This window comes from Papio anubis, chromosome 6 (assembly GCF_008728515.1).
Source record: "Papio anubis isolate 15944 chromosome 6, Panubis1.0, whole genome shotgun sequence".
Classification (NCBI taxonomy): Eukaryota; Metazoa; Chordata; class Mammalia; order Primates; family Cercopithecidae; genus Papio; species Papio anubis.
In genome coordinates, this window is record NC_044981.1 from 118510024 (window position 1) to 118525107 (window position 15084).

At 42.6% G+C, this 15084-nt stretch overlaps 1 protein-coding gene across 8 annotated transcripts in view; it reads left to right on the plus strand.

The window, feature by feature from the left end:
* Positions 1 to 238: 238 nt before the first annotated feature.
* PLAGL1 (PLAG1 like zinc finger 1) overlaps positions 239 to 15084 on the plus strand; it is a 114026-nt gene continuing 99180 nt past the window's right edge. For 7 of the 8 annotated variants that reach the window (XM_031667375.1, XM_031667372.1, XM_031667374.1 and 4 more), the window contains exon 1: positions 240 to 398. The gene's annotated coding sequence lies outside the window, so the exon portion shown is untranslated. Of the gene's footprint in view, positions 399 to 15084 lie in introns of all 8 variants that reach the window. The other variant, XM_021937794.2, reaches the window with a different exon arrangement.

Sequence of the window (15084 nt, forward strand, 5' to 3'; positions counted from 1 at the left end):
GGGTTAGAGTAGGCTGCCTCAGATCACACCCTCCTAAGTGGAGGAGCAAGATCTGAACCGAAGCAGCCCGACCCGGAGCCCCAACTCTTAACCGCGATGACAAGAGTCTCACGGAAGAGAGGCAAAGTCCCCAACGCGGGGGCGGATAATCATAGCGCAGAAGTCCCCAGGGCGGCTACCGCGGGCAGGCTGGGGTCGGAGGGGGATCGCCCCGCCGAGGCTCCCGCCCCTTCCTCCCCTTCCCCTTTTCCGCGCCGCGGAGTAGGAGCCGGGCCGCACGCCCAGTGGCCGCCCGGACCCGCTCGCCGCCCTCGGAGCTGCCCCAGTGGGCCACGGGCTCCGGACTCCAGAACTTTCCAAACGGGGGAAACTTGGCGGCGGGTCGGTAGGAAGGGCAGGTGAGGCACTGGCTAGCGAGAGAACGGGCTGGCAGCGGGGCGGGAAGCCCGGGGCGCGGCGTGCAGGTAGGAGCGAGGGGCGGGGGCTCCAACCCGGGTCGCAGGTGCCCACGTGCCGCGCGAAGCCCGCGGGCCCGGCGAGGCAGCCTGGCCGAGGCTCCTGCCTGCGTCCTGCTGGGGATGGCGGTCGGTGCTTGGGACACCGGCAGCCACCTTTGTGCTGCTTGGGGCGCGCTTCCCTTTTTCCCGTCGTATGCAGCTATTCGCTTCTGCGCTGGGCGGAGGGCGGGCCGGGTGACGTGGGAGTTGAATAGCCGCCATCTAGCGCCCGCCCCGCCGTCCGCTGTCCCCGCGCCGAGGCTTGTCGCCGCCTCCCGGGTCCTGTGCTTACGGAGGCTGGGGGCGGGGCTGTCTGCGCCGACGGCGGGGTGGTCATTGCTGAACCACCCCAACGGGAGAATCTCAAGTGCCAGCTTAGCCCGTCCACCAGAGACTGAGTTAATGGGAAGAAAGTGACCGAGTGGCGGCGGGGAGGTCCCCTCAGACTTCGGGAGAAAAGAGACCTGGGCCGTGACTTCCCCCCGGATTGCCGGCGGCGCGCGGGATAATTTCGGGGGCAGGACTCCCCTGATGGGGGCGGGCAGGACACGCCCCGCCGTGGTGGGCGTGGGGACTTTGGCAGGTGGACAACCGTGTTGGGTTTGTAGGGCCTGGGCTGTGTCGAGCACAGCGATACCCCTGGGGCTTCCCGAGTGTTCAGAGGTCTGGGAGCGCGGGAGCTGTTCATTTTATTGAAAAAGCTAAGTGAAGTGACAACTATGGCAGTTATTCAAAGGTAGTGACATTGAGCATCTTTGTGGCCACTGAAAGAAGACATAACTCCGATGTGTTAAGGGAATAAATAATGATATGACAGGGTTTATGTTGTTTTGTGCCTCGCTGCCTAACCCAAGGCGCCTCCCAGTAGCACCTGGAGAGCTTTTCAGAACACACCTATTAGGCCTACCCCAGAGGTCCTGAATCACATGAGGGGGTAAAGCCCTGACCTGTGCCTTTTGGTAAAAGCTGCCCCAGGGATGTGGCTGGGGACGCCTAGTTAGGGATCAGGAAGGAGAAGAACTGGGTTCCACTCATGTGACCTTAAACACATTTTCAGCCCAGTTTTATCATCTGTAAAGTGGCCCCAGAGAACTTGTAATAGAGGTGAAATAGGGTTATGGAAGTGTGTGAAAAAGGGAGAAATTGGAATAATACAAAGTTCCGGTGCAGGTTGCAACAAATAAATTCATTCTTTGGTTCTGCAAGTGATCTTTCCGCTGAGAGGAGTATGGCAGGATACCCTTGCCACCGGAAGGAAAGGAGGGCTGGTTTTCAGGCGATCAGCTCTGTGACAACGTTGGTGTAAACTGTAACTCAGAAAATTGTCAGCAGGTTGAAAAGTGAGCCAGCTCCAGCCTGTGGAGGATGGTTTGAAAAATGCACCATTTCTGCTTCCTGTTCTCAAGAACCAAAGGCTTTAGATTATTTTCCTGTAAGCAAATTAAGAACCAGTAATCGCCAATGTGTCCTGCCCTGTGGTAACCCCAGTGTGTCTGAAGGCTGCATGTTTTCCTGCTAAATGTGAATTTCTGTTCCATCATTCAACAGACATGTATTGGGGATCTTCATGTACCAGGCATTCTTGGAATATAAAGATGAATAAATGCTGTTTTTTTCCCTAGCCCTCTCTGTTAAGCTGGGGAGACTAATGTGAAAACAGGCTGCAATATAACCCAGCTAGGATGATAACTAAGGTAGAAAATGAACAAAGTGCTGCGTGGCCCAGAGAGAGGGGCAGCTCCCTAGGTTTGGGGGGAAAAGCATCCAAGGGAGGCAAAAATAGGGATGGGTAAACAGTGGCCTTCTGTACTAGCCACATATAGAATTTAGGATTCACTGTGTAGTCAAATCTGTGTGTGTGTGTGTGTGTGTGTGTGTGTGTGTGTGTGTTTTAGTCTAACATTCTAGTGTAATTATGTGCTGATCATCTAAAATGGAAATTACTTTGTTTCATGATGTCTTTTTTTTTTTTTTTGTGAGACAGAGTCTCGCTCTGTCACCCAGGCTGGAGTGCAGTGGCGCGATCTCAGCTCACTGCAACCTCTGCCTCCCCTGTTCAAGTGATTCTCCTGCCTCAGCCTCCCAAGTAGCTGGGAGTACAAGTGTGTGCCACCACACCCGGCTAGGTTTTTGTATTTTTAGGAGAGACGGGGTTTCCAGTGTTAGCCAGGATTGTCTCAATCTCATGACCTTGTGATCTGCCCACCTTTGCCTCCCATAGTTCTGGGATTACAGGCGTGAGCCACCGCGCCCGGCCGGTGATGTCTCTTTTTTAAGTTTTCTAAGCATTCTGTCATTTCATCTTCGTTAAAGTCTCAGCTATGTCTAAAGTTAACACAATAAAGGGGTGGTTAAAAAACAAAACAAATAAACAAACAAAAACAAAGAAAAAGTTCAAAATGTGTCCTACATTCATAGTAAATATAACTGATACATTGTTTTAATTGCAGGAACTTTCAAGTTGTAGGCGTTTTTGTCTCATTATGTTAATTACAGAAGGGTGGAATGAAAACAGAGGAGAGGTGCACAAAAGGAAAATCGTAAGAAGAATTAAAAAAGGAATAACTAGAAGAGGGAGATTGGGAGGAGGAAGGAACTTGATAAAATTGATGGTGGGAGGTGGGGAGTAGAAAAGGAATAAGTGAATCAAATCTGGCTGCCAACTTCTTCCTCAGGGACTCATTTTTTCATATATATTTTAATAGAACTGTGTAGATTTGTAGTTTTAAAGTTATTTCAAAATGTAGAGGGAGACAGTATAGTATGGAGGTTAAACATGGGCTAAACAAGTTTGAATAACTTACTGGCTGGTGACCTTGAACAGGGTCCTCAATCAGCTGTGTCTGCTCTTTGAACAATGGGGATATAATAATATGATCTACAGGAGACTTGTGAGGATTAACAGCTATGATGTTTCAGAGGCACCTGGCTATGAAAAGGCCACATTCAGGAGTGGCTGCTCTCTTGTTCTTATCTCACTTTACTTGATCCTGGTGGAACTTGGTAGGCTGCACAGATAGATCAGAGGGTTCTCATAAAATTTGAGAAAGCTTCGTAAAGGAGTAAAGAGGACTTGCTCTGGCTAGAGGGGGGGAAATTACCTTTCAGACCCTTGGCCACCTGGGGACAGTGAAGTGGCATTAGGGATAGAGAAATAAACAGTAAAGGTACTAATAACCTTGAGGTTATATCCCAAAATGGACTTCAAGGCTGATCTCTCAAAATGGCCCCAGGTACCCCAAAAGACTAAAGCAGGTTTACTTACAGGGCAGCCTCAGGGATGGAAAATATTATTAATGGCAAGACAAAGCTTAATGTACCCAATGACAAGATTCCCTTAAATTCACAATAGGTGATAGATTTCATGAGTGGCTACGATGGGTGGTAGCTATTTGCTGAATAATTTTGCTGAATACATTTCCTCAATATATTAAAAATATCTGGGAAAGTTACAGTTAAGGTTAGAGCTGTGAGTAATATTTATCAAAATGTATGTGATTCTTCCCTATTATTGAGAAGGGCAGTTACAGAGCAGGAGGTCACAGTATCCCCAGGAAAGGGAATTGAGAGGAGGTATCTGGAGAGGACTTTGAGGCTTTGTTAACAGACACAAAGGCCCTTGAATCCTGCCCAGTTGGTGGAGGAACCTGTAGGTCTGAGTCACATTGTAGGCCCAGAGGCCTAGGAGGAAAGAATGGCTTAAAGGGCCAGGCCTAGGGCCCTGCTGCCCTGCACCACCCTGGGAAGCTGTTCCTCACATTCCACTGCTGCAGTCCAGTCTTGGTTCAAAGAGCCCCAGGTAGAGTTCTGGCTATGGCTTTGAGGAATACAAGGTTTCATAAGCCTTAGCAGCTTCCATGTGGTGTTAAGCCTGTGGGTGCATGGAATGCAAGAATGAAGGAGGCTTGGCAGCTTCCCCCTATATTTCCAATGACATATCAGAAAGCCTGAGTGCACAGGCAGAAGCCTGCTGTAGGGGTGGAGTCCCTGAAGAGAAACTCTACTTGGTCAGTGTGGTGGGGAAATGTGTGGCTGGAGCCACCACACAGAGTACCCCCAGGGCACTGCCTAGTGGAGTTGTGGGAAGGGGGCCACCACCTTCCAGACCCCAGAATGATAGATCCACCAGCAGCTTGCACTCTTGCCTAGAAAAGCTGCAACACAATCCAGCCTGTGAGAGCAGCTGCTGGGGCTGTACCTTGCAAAGCCACAGGGGCAGAGCTTCCCAAGGCCTTGGGGTTCCACTCCTTGCACCCATGTGTCCTGGATACAGGACATGGAGTCAAAGAAGATTATTTCAGAGCTTTAAGATTTAATATCTGCCCTGCTGGGTTTTAGACTCGCATGAAAATTACCCCTTTCTTTTGGCCAATATCTCCCTTTAGAAATGGGAATGTTTACCCAATATCTGTACCACCATTGTATTTTGGAACTAAATGATTTGTTTTACTTTTATAGGCCCAAAAATGGAAGGTCATGAGTCTCAGATGAGACTTAGGACTTTGGACTTGATGTTGGAATGAGTTAAGACTTTAATGAACTGTTGAGAAGAGATGATAGCACTTTGTAATGTAAGAAGGACATGAGATTTTGGGGGGGCAGGGGCAGAATTATGTGGTTTGAAAATTCGTCCCCTCTAAATCTCATGTTGAAATGTAATCCTCAGTGTTGGATGTGGGGCCTGCTGAGAGATGTTGAGATCATAGGGATGGATCCCTCAGGAATGGCTTAGTGCCATCTTCCTGGTGATGAATGAGCTCATGCAAGATCTGGTTGTTAAAAGTGTATGGCGCTGTGGCATCTACCTTACCTTGCTCTTAATCATGTGACATGCTGGTTCCCTGTCACCTTCTGCCATGAGTAAGAGCTCCTTGAGCCCTCACCAGAAGCTGAGCGTATGTCAGCACCATGCTTCTTGTACAGCCTACAGACACATAAACCAATTAAACTTCTTTTCTTTGTAAATTAACCAGTCTCAGTTATTCCTGTATAGTGATGCAAAGATGGCCTAGCACAAGTGATATTTTGGAAATGACACCAATTTTAGCTTTGGTATAGGTGTATAAATTTGGAGTCAATCTTATTAGAGACGGTCAAGTATTCATTGGCTCTGCGTAATCTTGGTTTGGATCTGGCCGAAGTTAAAACTGCAATAGTAATAATAGGTTCCTTCAGACATTAATTTGCATGAGTCCATGAACCTGAGGACTTTGGGCTGAAGGAAGAGAGACGAAGCATGTGGAAGTTTTAAAAAAATGGAGATGAGTGGTGGTGTGGAAGGCATGGGATGGCATTTGCCACTTCCTCCTTTTCTCTTGGGGCACAGCTACTTAGACTGGGCTTTTGGGGAGAGGAGCAAGAGACATGAGCCAATGAAGCTAATGGGTATGTCATTTTCAGAGAAAGATTGAAGGGAATGTAGCATCTTTTATCAGCTTGTGGGTATGGAATCTTTCGAGTACATTGGGAAATGGTGCCGGCGCAGGGAAGGGTGGGATTCTCTGGAGCACTGTATGCGGTATGCAGCATGCCGCAGTGGCGTGGGTGCTGGCACATGCTTCCTCCTGCCACTGATGGGCCAGCCCTTGGCCAGGTATACATGTAGGGTGCCTCTGGTCAGAAGAAAGATGATTTTTAATATATTACTCAATACAGAGCAACATATTTATAAACAACTTGTTTAGGAGAAGTAAAAGCATTACATTTTATCAAGCAAGGATAAATAGAATACTGCTGGTTATTAACGATTTGCAGCTTGCAAAGTGCCATGTGCCTTGTCTTTATGTAGGTCTTCTTGTTGTTTAGTAAAAGTGAACATGTCTTTGGCGGAACTTTGGGCAGTTTTTTATAAAACTATACATACTCTTACCATATAATCCAGTGATTGCACTACTTGGTATGTACCCAAAGGGGTTGAAAACTGAAGTCCACACAAAAACCAGTATGAGGATGTTAATAGCAGCTTTATTCATAATTTCCAAAACTTGAAAGCAACCAATACGTAGGTGAATGGATTAATAAACTGTGGTTCATCCAGACAACAGGACATTATTTAGCACTAAAAAGAAATGAGAGTCAGGCATAGTGGTTCAGCAGTTTGGGAGGCTGAGGCAGGAGGATTACTTGAGCCCAAGAATTTGACAGCAGTCTGGGCAACATCTGGGCAACATAAAGAAACATAAAGAAAATTTTTAAAAAGTAGCTACAGTGAGTAGTGATTGTGGCCTGGGCAGCAGCGATACCCTGTCTGAATTAAAAGAAAGAAAAAGAGCTATCCAGCCATGAAAAGACATGGGGGAACCTTAAATGCATATTACTAAGTGAAAGAAGCCAACCTGAAAAGGCTACCTACTGTATGACATTCTAGAAAAGGCAGAACTATGGAGGCAATAAAAAGATCAGTGGCTATCAAGGGTTAGCGGTGAAAAAGGGTGAAACAGATGGAGCACAGAGGAGTTTTTTTTTAGAGCAGTGACACTACTCTGTATGGCACTATATTGGTAGATATATGCTGTTATAAATTTGTCCAAACACATAGAACGTATAACATCAAGGTGATCCTGAATGTAAACCATGGATTCTGGATGATAATGGTGTGTCAGTGTGGATTCAACAGTTTGAACAAATGTGCCACCCTGGTGGGGATGCTGGTAATAGGGGAGGCTGTGCATGTGTGGGGGATGGGACATGTAAGAAGTCTCTTTCCTTCTCAATTTTGCTGTGAACATAAAACTGCTTTAAAAAATAGGCTTTTAAAAAAGTGATTGTGTTAAAATATATAAAGTAGTGATTCTCAAACTGATCCTTTGGAGCTCTAGATTTCTTCAGAGGTAGGGGTGGGGTGGAGGAAGGGATGGGGAAAGAAAAGTGAGTAATCTTTTACCATGTTTAACTTGTGTGTGGTACTTCTGTCTTATATGTTGAGCTTCTGATATACCATTATGAAAAGGGTGTATCTGCTTTCAAAAGTAAGAGCACCACTATTTTATGAGCTTTTGAAGGCTAAATTTTAGCCTGAATCACAGGACTATCATGTATTTGGAACATGAACCTCTGTGTGTGTGTGAATGTAGTACCCAAATAAAGACAGTGGCTGTGTAATCTTTCATGGGGATGAGGTTCTTTCTTCCAGGGCTTGTTATCATTAATAATGTAAATGTAGCTTTCACTTTCCTAAAGGCACCTATCGTTATGATTTATATCTCTGACAACTGTGGTTCCGGATCTGGAGATGAGCACATACACATTTCCCTTTATTAAGCCCCAAAACTTTGCTAAGGATGAAAGTGAAGGTCAGGGTTAGGGGCAGACCAGCACAAGGGCCATCAATGGAAGAGACTGTTGAGATGAGACTGGAGGGAGGAGAAAGAATCACAGGCTTGAGGGTAGTTGGGGGTCCTACGATAGAGGCACCCAGGGCATCAAGGAGCTAGATTTGGGGACAAAAACAATTTAGTACAGATAAGAACCCCCGTTTAAACCATAAGTCTTATCTGTATAATAAAATTCCTCATGTTAAAGAATGCCAGTGTGGTTTTGTATAACAAGCACAGAAGTCATGGTGGGTTGTGGTTCTGGTGCTGCTTCTGTTCTTGGCTTTGTGACCTTTGGGTCTGCTTCCTTATATGTAAAATGAAAGTGTTGAACTAAGCACTCAGTGAGCTTTCTTCTCTGTTGAACACACTGTGTTTCTGGGTAAGTGTGTTTTCATAAATATCTGTGGATATGAATATCTGTGGATGTGCCTCTCCGGGCTCATTAGACATTTCTCTTTCAAAATATATGGCACTACTATATGTAAAGGGTGTTTTTCAATAGAAAGTTCTATTTTTTGAGCTTTAATAACACTTGGATGGAATCCTTTATTATGACAATTCATGTTGAAACCTTTTCAAATGCTGGGTTAATGCATTTTCCCCATGTTTTAATTTGTACATGTCCAAACACTGACCTGTGTTAAGTACAGAATAAAATGGCATTAAATTTATATTATTTACATGTTGCATTTCTTTTACAAATTTAAAGTTTAGGAAAGAAATACTTTTGCTAGAAATAATTTTGTAAGGAAATTAGCTCTAGTACACCTTAGACATGAACACACACACACACACACACACACACACACACACACACGCTCTCTCTCTTTTTTAGTTTTTTCTTTCTTTTAAGTTCTGGGATACATGTGTAGAACATGCAGGTTTGTTACATAGGTATATGTGTGCCATGGTTTGCTGCACCCATCAACCTGTCATCTAGGTTCTAAGCCCTGCATGCATTAGGTATTTGTCTTAATGCTCTCCCTCCCCTCACCCCCCACCCCCGACAGGCCCCAGTGTGTGTTGTTGCCCTCTGTCTGTCCATGTGTTCTTATTGTTCAGCTCCCACTTATGAGTGAGAACATGCAGTGTTTGGTTTTCTGTTCCTGCGTTAGTTTGCTGAGGATGATGGCTTCCAGCTTCATTCCATGCCCCTGCAAGGGACATGATATCATTCCTTTTCATGGCTGCATAGTATTGCATGGTATATATGTACCACATTTTCTTTATCCAGTCCATCATTAATGGACATTTGGGTTGGTTCCATGTCTTTGCTATTGTAAATTGTGCTGCAGTAAACATACGACGCACACATTGTTTTCTTGCATAAGTAAAAAGTAAGTTTGGAAAGATGTATACTAAACTTAGTCTTGGTTATCTCTGAAGAATGGACTATTGTAGGGGCTGGTAAACTTTCAGTTTTTACTTTATATACTTTTGTATTGTCTGTTAAAATGGGCATATATTTTATAATTTCATGCATGTGGTTCATTATAGAATGAGACTTTGTAATTATAAAGTACTTTTTTGAATTTATAAGTACAATTGTCATTTGACATAAGTAAGTTAAGACCTAGAGTTAAATAGTGTCATTTTGTTAGACCATATAGAGAAATGAATATCCCTTTCCTGATGGATTTTGAAGTTGATGGTGTTCTTCTTGGTGTGTACTTGGACAAGATTCATGTGATAATTAATATAACCAAAGACTTTCCTGCAGCTTCTTAAAGAGGCTGAGCCCAGAGATAACTAATAGGTTTCATTGTATTTTATTGTAGCTGCCTAGAAGGATGTGCTGATAAGGATCTTGAGGTTATAACTATGTTCACTGGGCAAGAATACCATGATCAGTAACTGGCCTGATATAGTTAGTAGAGGATGAGGAAAATAGCTGATCATTTTCCATGTATTTGCCATCCCTGAAGCCTAGACTTTTAGGTGGTAAGTTTCTTTATGAAGGTAGTATATTCCTTTTTATCCAAATCCCATAGGGGCTTATTGGATGTACTGTCTATTGTATTTAATCAAATAGTATTTTGCACAGTTATTGAGTAATTTCATGACAAATCATGTTAAGATGACAAGCACTGGGACCTTTTGTATCCCTCATAGATGGTAGCAAGATGTTATACCTGAATGAACTACTCAAGAATTAATGAGTAATTAGGCCAGGCGTGGTGACTCATGCCTGTAATCCCAGCACTTTGGGAGGCCATGGTGGCTGATCACCTGAGGTCGGGAGTTTGAGACCAGCCTGGCTAACAAGGTATAACCCGTCTCCACTAAAATTACAAAAATTAGCTTGGCGTGGTGGTGCATGCCTGTAATCCCAGCTACTCAGGAGACTGAGGCAGGAGAATAGCTTGAACCCGGGAAGCAGAGGTTGCAGTGATCCAAAATTGCGCCACTGCACTCCAGGCTGGGCTACAGAGCGAGACCATCTTAAAAAAAAGATTGATTCATTTATTTTGGCAATGTGTGGTTGTAGCTAATTAGGATGACCCAATACAGATGAGCATCAGTTAAAATAAATAATTTCATCCTTGTTTATCAAAACATTTACAAGTATTGATGCTAACCTGAAAAAATATAATATTGTGACTATAATATTTTTCTGTGACTGCTTCAATCTTCTCAGTTCATGACACCAAGAAAGAATTAAATGGCTTAAATGTTTAAACAAGGAGTAGTACAATTTTTACATTTTTGGTCTAAGAGGGCACCAATGTTGCATATATCCTGGATGTGGAGAATTTAAACACATTGTTGATAGAATTTATTTTCTTAAGGATTAGTTGCTGGAAAAGGAAAAATACAGAAAATCAGTCCCTCCACAACCCCTTCCCCACATTTTTTTTTTTTTTTTTCTTTTTTTGGTTTAGGAGTTGTGGAAAGAGAAAAGCGCTTAATCAGCATAGTGTGAAGCTGCCAGATATTGAGTTTCCAATTATTTCAGACTGAATTTTTAAAAATCAAGTATTTGTTTGACATCCTGTTTGCAACCATATGAACAAGATATGTATTCATCCATTTATTTGTTTAACAACATCTATTAAATGTCAAGCACTGTTTAAGTTCTGGGAGTAGAGTGCTGGACAGGAAATAGAGTCTGTGCCCCATGTTCATTATGAATGAGAAAAAATTAGATCTCTGCAAAATGTCTTGTCCAAAGTGGTAGAACTGGGACTTGAACTAAGTATACACATTTTAAATTCAGTGCTCTATCCTTTGCATCACACTGCCTCACATAATTTTAAAGGACCCTGATTGAATATCAGCAAAAATGTTCTATCTGCCTTGGTTGATTGACTGATTGATTGATTGACTGATTGCCCTTCTTTGGTGGTAGTCTTTTCCTTGCCATTGCTCTTTTCCTTGCCATATTGAATGAAGGACATATATGCTATCTGTCAGGATCTTAGGACAAATATTTATTTTTCTGAATAGCAACCTATAATCATGTCATTAAAAATAATATCTGAGTAAAGTAATTGGAGCAGTATTTTTCAAACTCTTAAGTTTTAATTTGGTAAAATAAAACTAGTAAAAATAAAAATAAATGTTACAGTACATCATGAGTAGTAAGGTAAATATTATTAGATTAAACTGTAATTCATAAATATATGTGATATGGTTTGGCTGTGTCCCCACCCAAATTTCATCTTGAATTGTAACTCCCATAATTCTCACATGTCGTGGGAGTAACCCAGTGGGAGGTGATTAAATTATGGGGGAAGGTCTTTGCTGCACTAATCTCGTGATAGTGAATGAGTCTCATGAGATCTGATGGTTTTAAAAATGAGAGTTCCCCTGCACAAGCTCTCTCTTGCCTGCTGCCATTCATGTAAGACGTGACTTGCTCCTCCTCACTTTCCACCACGATTGTAAGGCCTCCCCAGCAATGTGGAACTGTAAGTCCATTAAACCTCTCTTTCTTCCCAGTCTTAACTATCTATCATAGTTATGACATGTCTTTATCAGCAGCATGAAAGCAGACTAATACAATACGTTTGAACTTGGTTGCAACATGAAATGTTTTTCTTAGTGTTGGTTGTGGTAAAAACATTTGAAACATATTGGTTTAAAGCACATCCAATGAGATACGTTTGTGAAAAAAAACAGGGGTAAATGACTGTCCTTAGTTATTATTTGATTGTGTGTATGCCTCATGCATGGTGAGTATTGTTTACCAAAAGGATTCAAAGCAGTAAAGTAGAATTAGTGTGAGGAAAGTACTAGTAGAAGCTATTTGGCATCTGAATATATGCCTGAATGGATATTTTTTCATTAAGCACATACATGTTGCAGTTATTGGTTTCCCTGTGTCCTGTACTTTTGCTGATTGTGGTTTCCTGTATTGAGTTGATTCATCGTTTTCTGAAATTTATTGTAATTTCGTTGTGTGATACATAGAAAACTTAGAGAAAGTACGTAATTGAGGTGATTTCCTAGACATTATCTGATAGTGTGTAGGTGTCTAGATTTTAAGTTGTTACATATTACAAACTGTTAAAATTGATTTAGAGTTGTTACATATCATATACCAAATTATTTTAAAGCTGATTTAAGATTTTATTTTTACATTTAATTGATAAATGTTTGTCAGTAGATTTTGCCTGAAGATATCATTTGTAATAAAAGAGTAACAGATACAGTTCCCTAAGGTTTTTGGCTTTGTTTTGTTTTTGAGACAGGGTCTTGCTTTGTCATCTAGGTTGGAGTGCAGTGGCACAATTGTAGTTTACTACAGCCTGAAACTCCCAGATGAGTGATCCTACCACCTCAGCCTCCTGAGTAGCTGGGACAACAGGCATGTGCCACCACACCTGATTTACTTAAAAAAAAAAAATTTTTTTTTTGTAGAAACAGGGTCTCACTATGTTTCCCAGGCTAGTCTCAAACTCCTGACCTCAAGCGATCCTCCTGCATTGGTCTCCCAAAGTGCTGGGATTTTAGACGTGAGCCACTGCACCTGACCCAGAGATGTGTATAAATATCATGTGCTTATTCTTTGCAAGGCAGGAATAAGATATTTATTCCATAGGATAAGCCTATAATGTAATCATAGAGACATAAACATATAAGAAGGGACAGCCTTAAAAGAGTGTAGAAGAATTTTTCTCTCCTCAGACAGAAGAAAAGAGAATAACATACAGAGGAAGAATCAGCCAGCAATATTTGCTCTTCTGCAGCTTCTGCTGGTGACACCCAGGCAAACAGGGTCTGGAGTGGACCTCCAGCAAACTTCAGCAGACCTGCAACTGAGAGACCTAACTGTTAGAAGGAAAACTAACAAACAGAAAGGAATAGTATCAACCTCAACTAAAAGGACATCCACACCAAAACTCCATCTGTAGGTCACCATCATCAAAGACCAAAGGTAGATAAAACCACAAAGATGGGGAGAAACCAGAGCAGAAAAGCTGAAAATTCTAAAAACCAGAGTGCCTCTTCTCCTGCAAAGGTTTGCAGATCCTAGCCAGCAACAGAACAAAGCTGGACGGAGAATGACTTTGACGAGTGGACAGAAGTAGGCTTCGGAAGGTCGGTAATAACAGACTTCTCTGAGCTAAAGGGGGATGTTCGAACCCATCGCAAGGAAGCCAGAAACCTTGAAAAGAGATTAGATGATAGCTAACTAGAATAAACAGTATAGAGAAGACCTTAAATGACCTGATGGAACTGAAAACCATGGTACGAGAACTACGTGATGCATGCACAAGCTTCAGTAGCCAATTCGATGAAGTGAAAGAAAGGGTATCAGTGATCGAAGATCAAATTAATGAAATGAAGTGAGAAGAGAAGTTTAGAGAAAAAAGAGTGAAAAGAAACAAACAAAGCCTCCAAGAAATATGGGACTATGTGAAAAAACCAAATCTACATTTGATTGGTGTACCTGAAAGTGGTGGGGAGAATGGAACCAAGCTGGAAAACACTCTTCAGGATATTATCCAGAACTTCCCCAACCTAGCAAGGCAGGCCAACATTCAAATTCAGGAAATACAGAGAACACCAGAAAGATACTCCTCGAGAAGAGCAATGCCAAGACACACAATTGTCAGATTCACCAAGGTTGAAATGAAGGAAAAAGTATTAAGGGCAGCCAGAGAGAAAGGTTGGGTTACCCATAAAGGGAAGCCCATCAGACTGACAGTGGATCTCTTGGCAGAAACTCTACAAGTCAGAAGAGAGTGGGGGCCAATATTCAACATTCTTAAAGGAAAGAATTTTCAACCCAGAATTTCATATCCAGCCAGGCTAAGCTTCATAAGTGAAAGAGAAATAAAATCCTTTACAGACAAGCAAATGCTGAGAGCTTTTGTCACCACCAGGCCTGCCCTACAAGAGCTCCTGAAGGAAACACTAGATATGAAAAGGAACAACCGGTACTAGCCACTGCAGAAACATGCCAAAATGTAAAGACCATTGATGCTAGGAAGAAACTGCATCAATTAATGGGCAAAACAACCAGCTAACATCATAACTACAGGATCAAATTCACACATAACAATATTAACCTTAAATGTAAATGGACTAAATGCCCCCATTAAAAGACACGGACTGGCAAATTGGATAAAGAGTCAATACCCATCAGTGTGCTGTATTCAGGAGACCCATCTCACGTGCAGAGACACACATAGGATCAAAATAAAGGAATGGAGGAAGATCTACCAAGCAAATGGAAAGAAAAAAAAAGCAGGGGTTGCAATCCTAGTCTCTGATAAAACAGACTTTAAACCAAGAAAGATCAAAAGAGACAAGAAGGCCATTACATAATGGTAAAGGAATCAATTCAACAAGAAAAACTAATTATCCTAAATATATATGCACCCAATACAGGAGCACCCAGATTCATAAAGCAAGTCCTTAGAGACCTACAAAGAGACTTAGTCCATCAATGATAGACTGGATTAAGAAACTGTGGCACATATACACCATGGAGCACTATGCAGCCATAAAAAAGGATGAGTTCCTATCCTTTGTAGGGACATGGATGAAGCTGGAAACCATCATTCTGAGCAAACTCTCATGGACAAAAAACCAAACACTGCATGTTCTCACTCATAGGTGGGAATTGAACAATGAGAACACTTGGACACAGGGTGGGGAATATCACACACCGGGGCCTGGCGTGGGGTGGGGGTGTGGGGGAGGATAGCCTTAGGAGAAATACCTAATGTAAATGACGAGTTAATGGGTGCAGCAAACCAACATGGCACATGTATACGTATGTAACAAACTTGCACATTGTGTACATGTACCCTAGAACT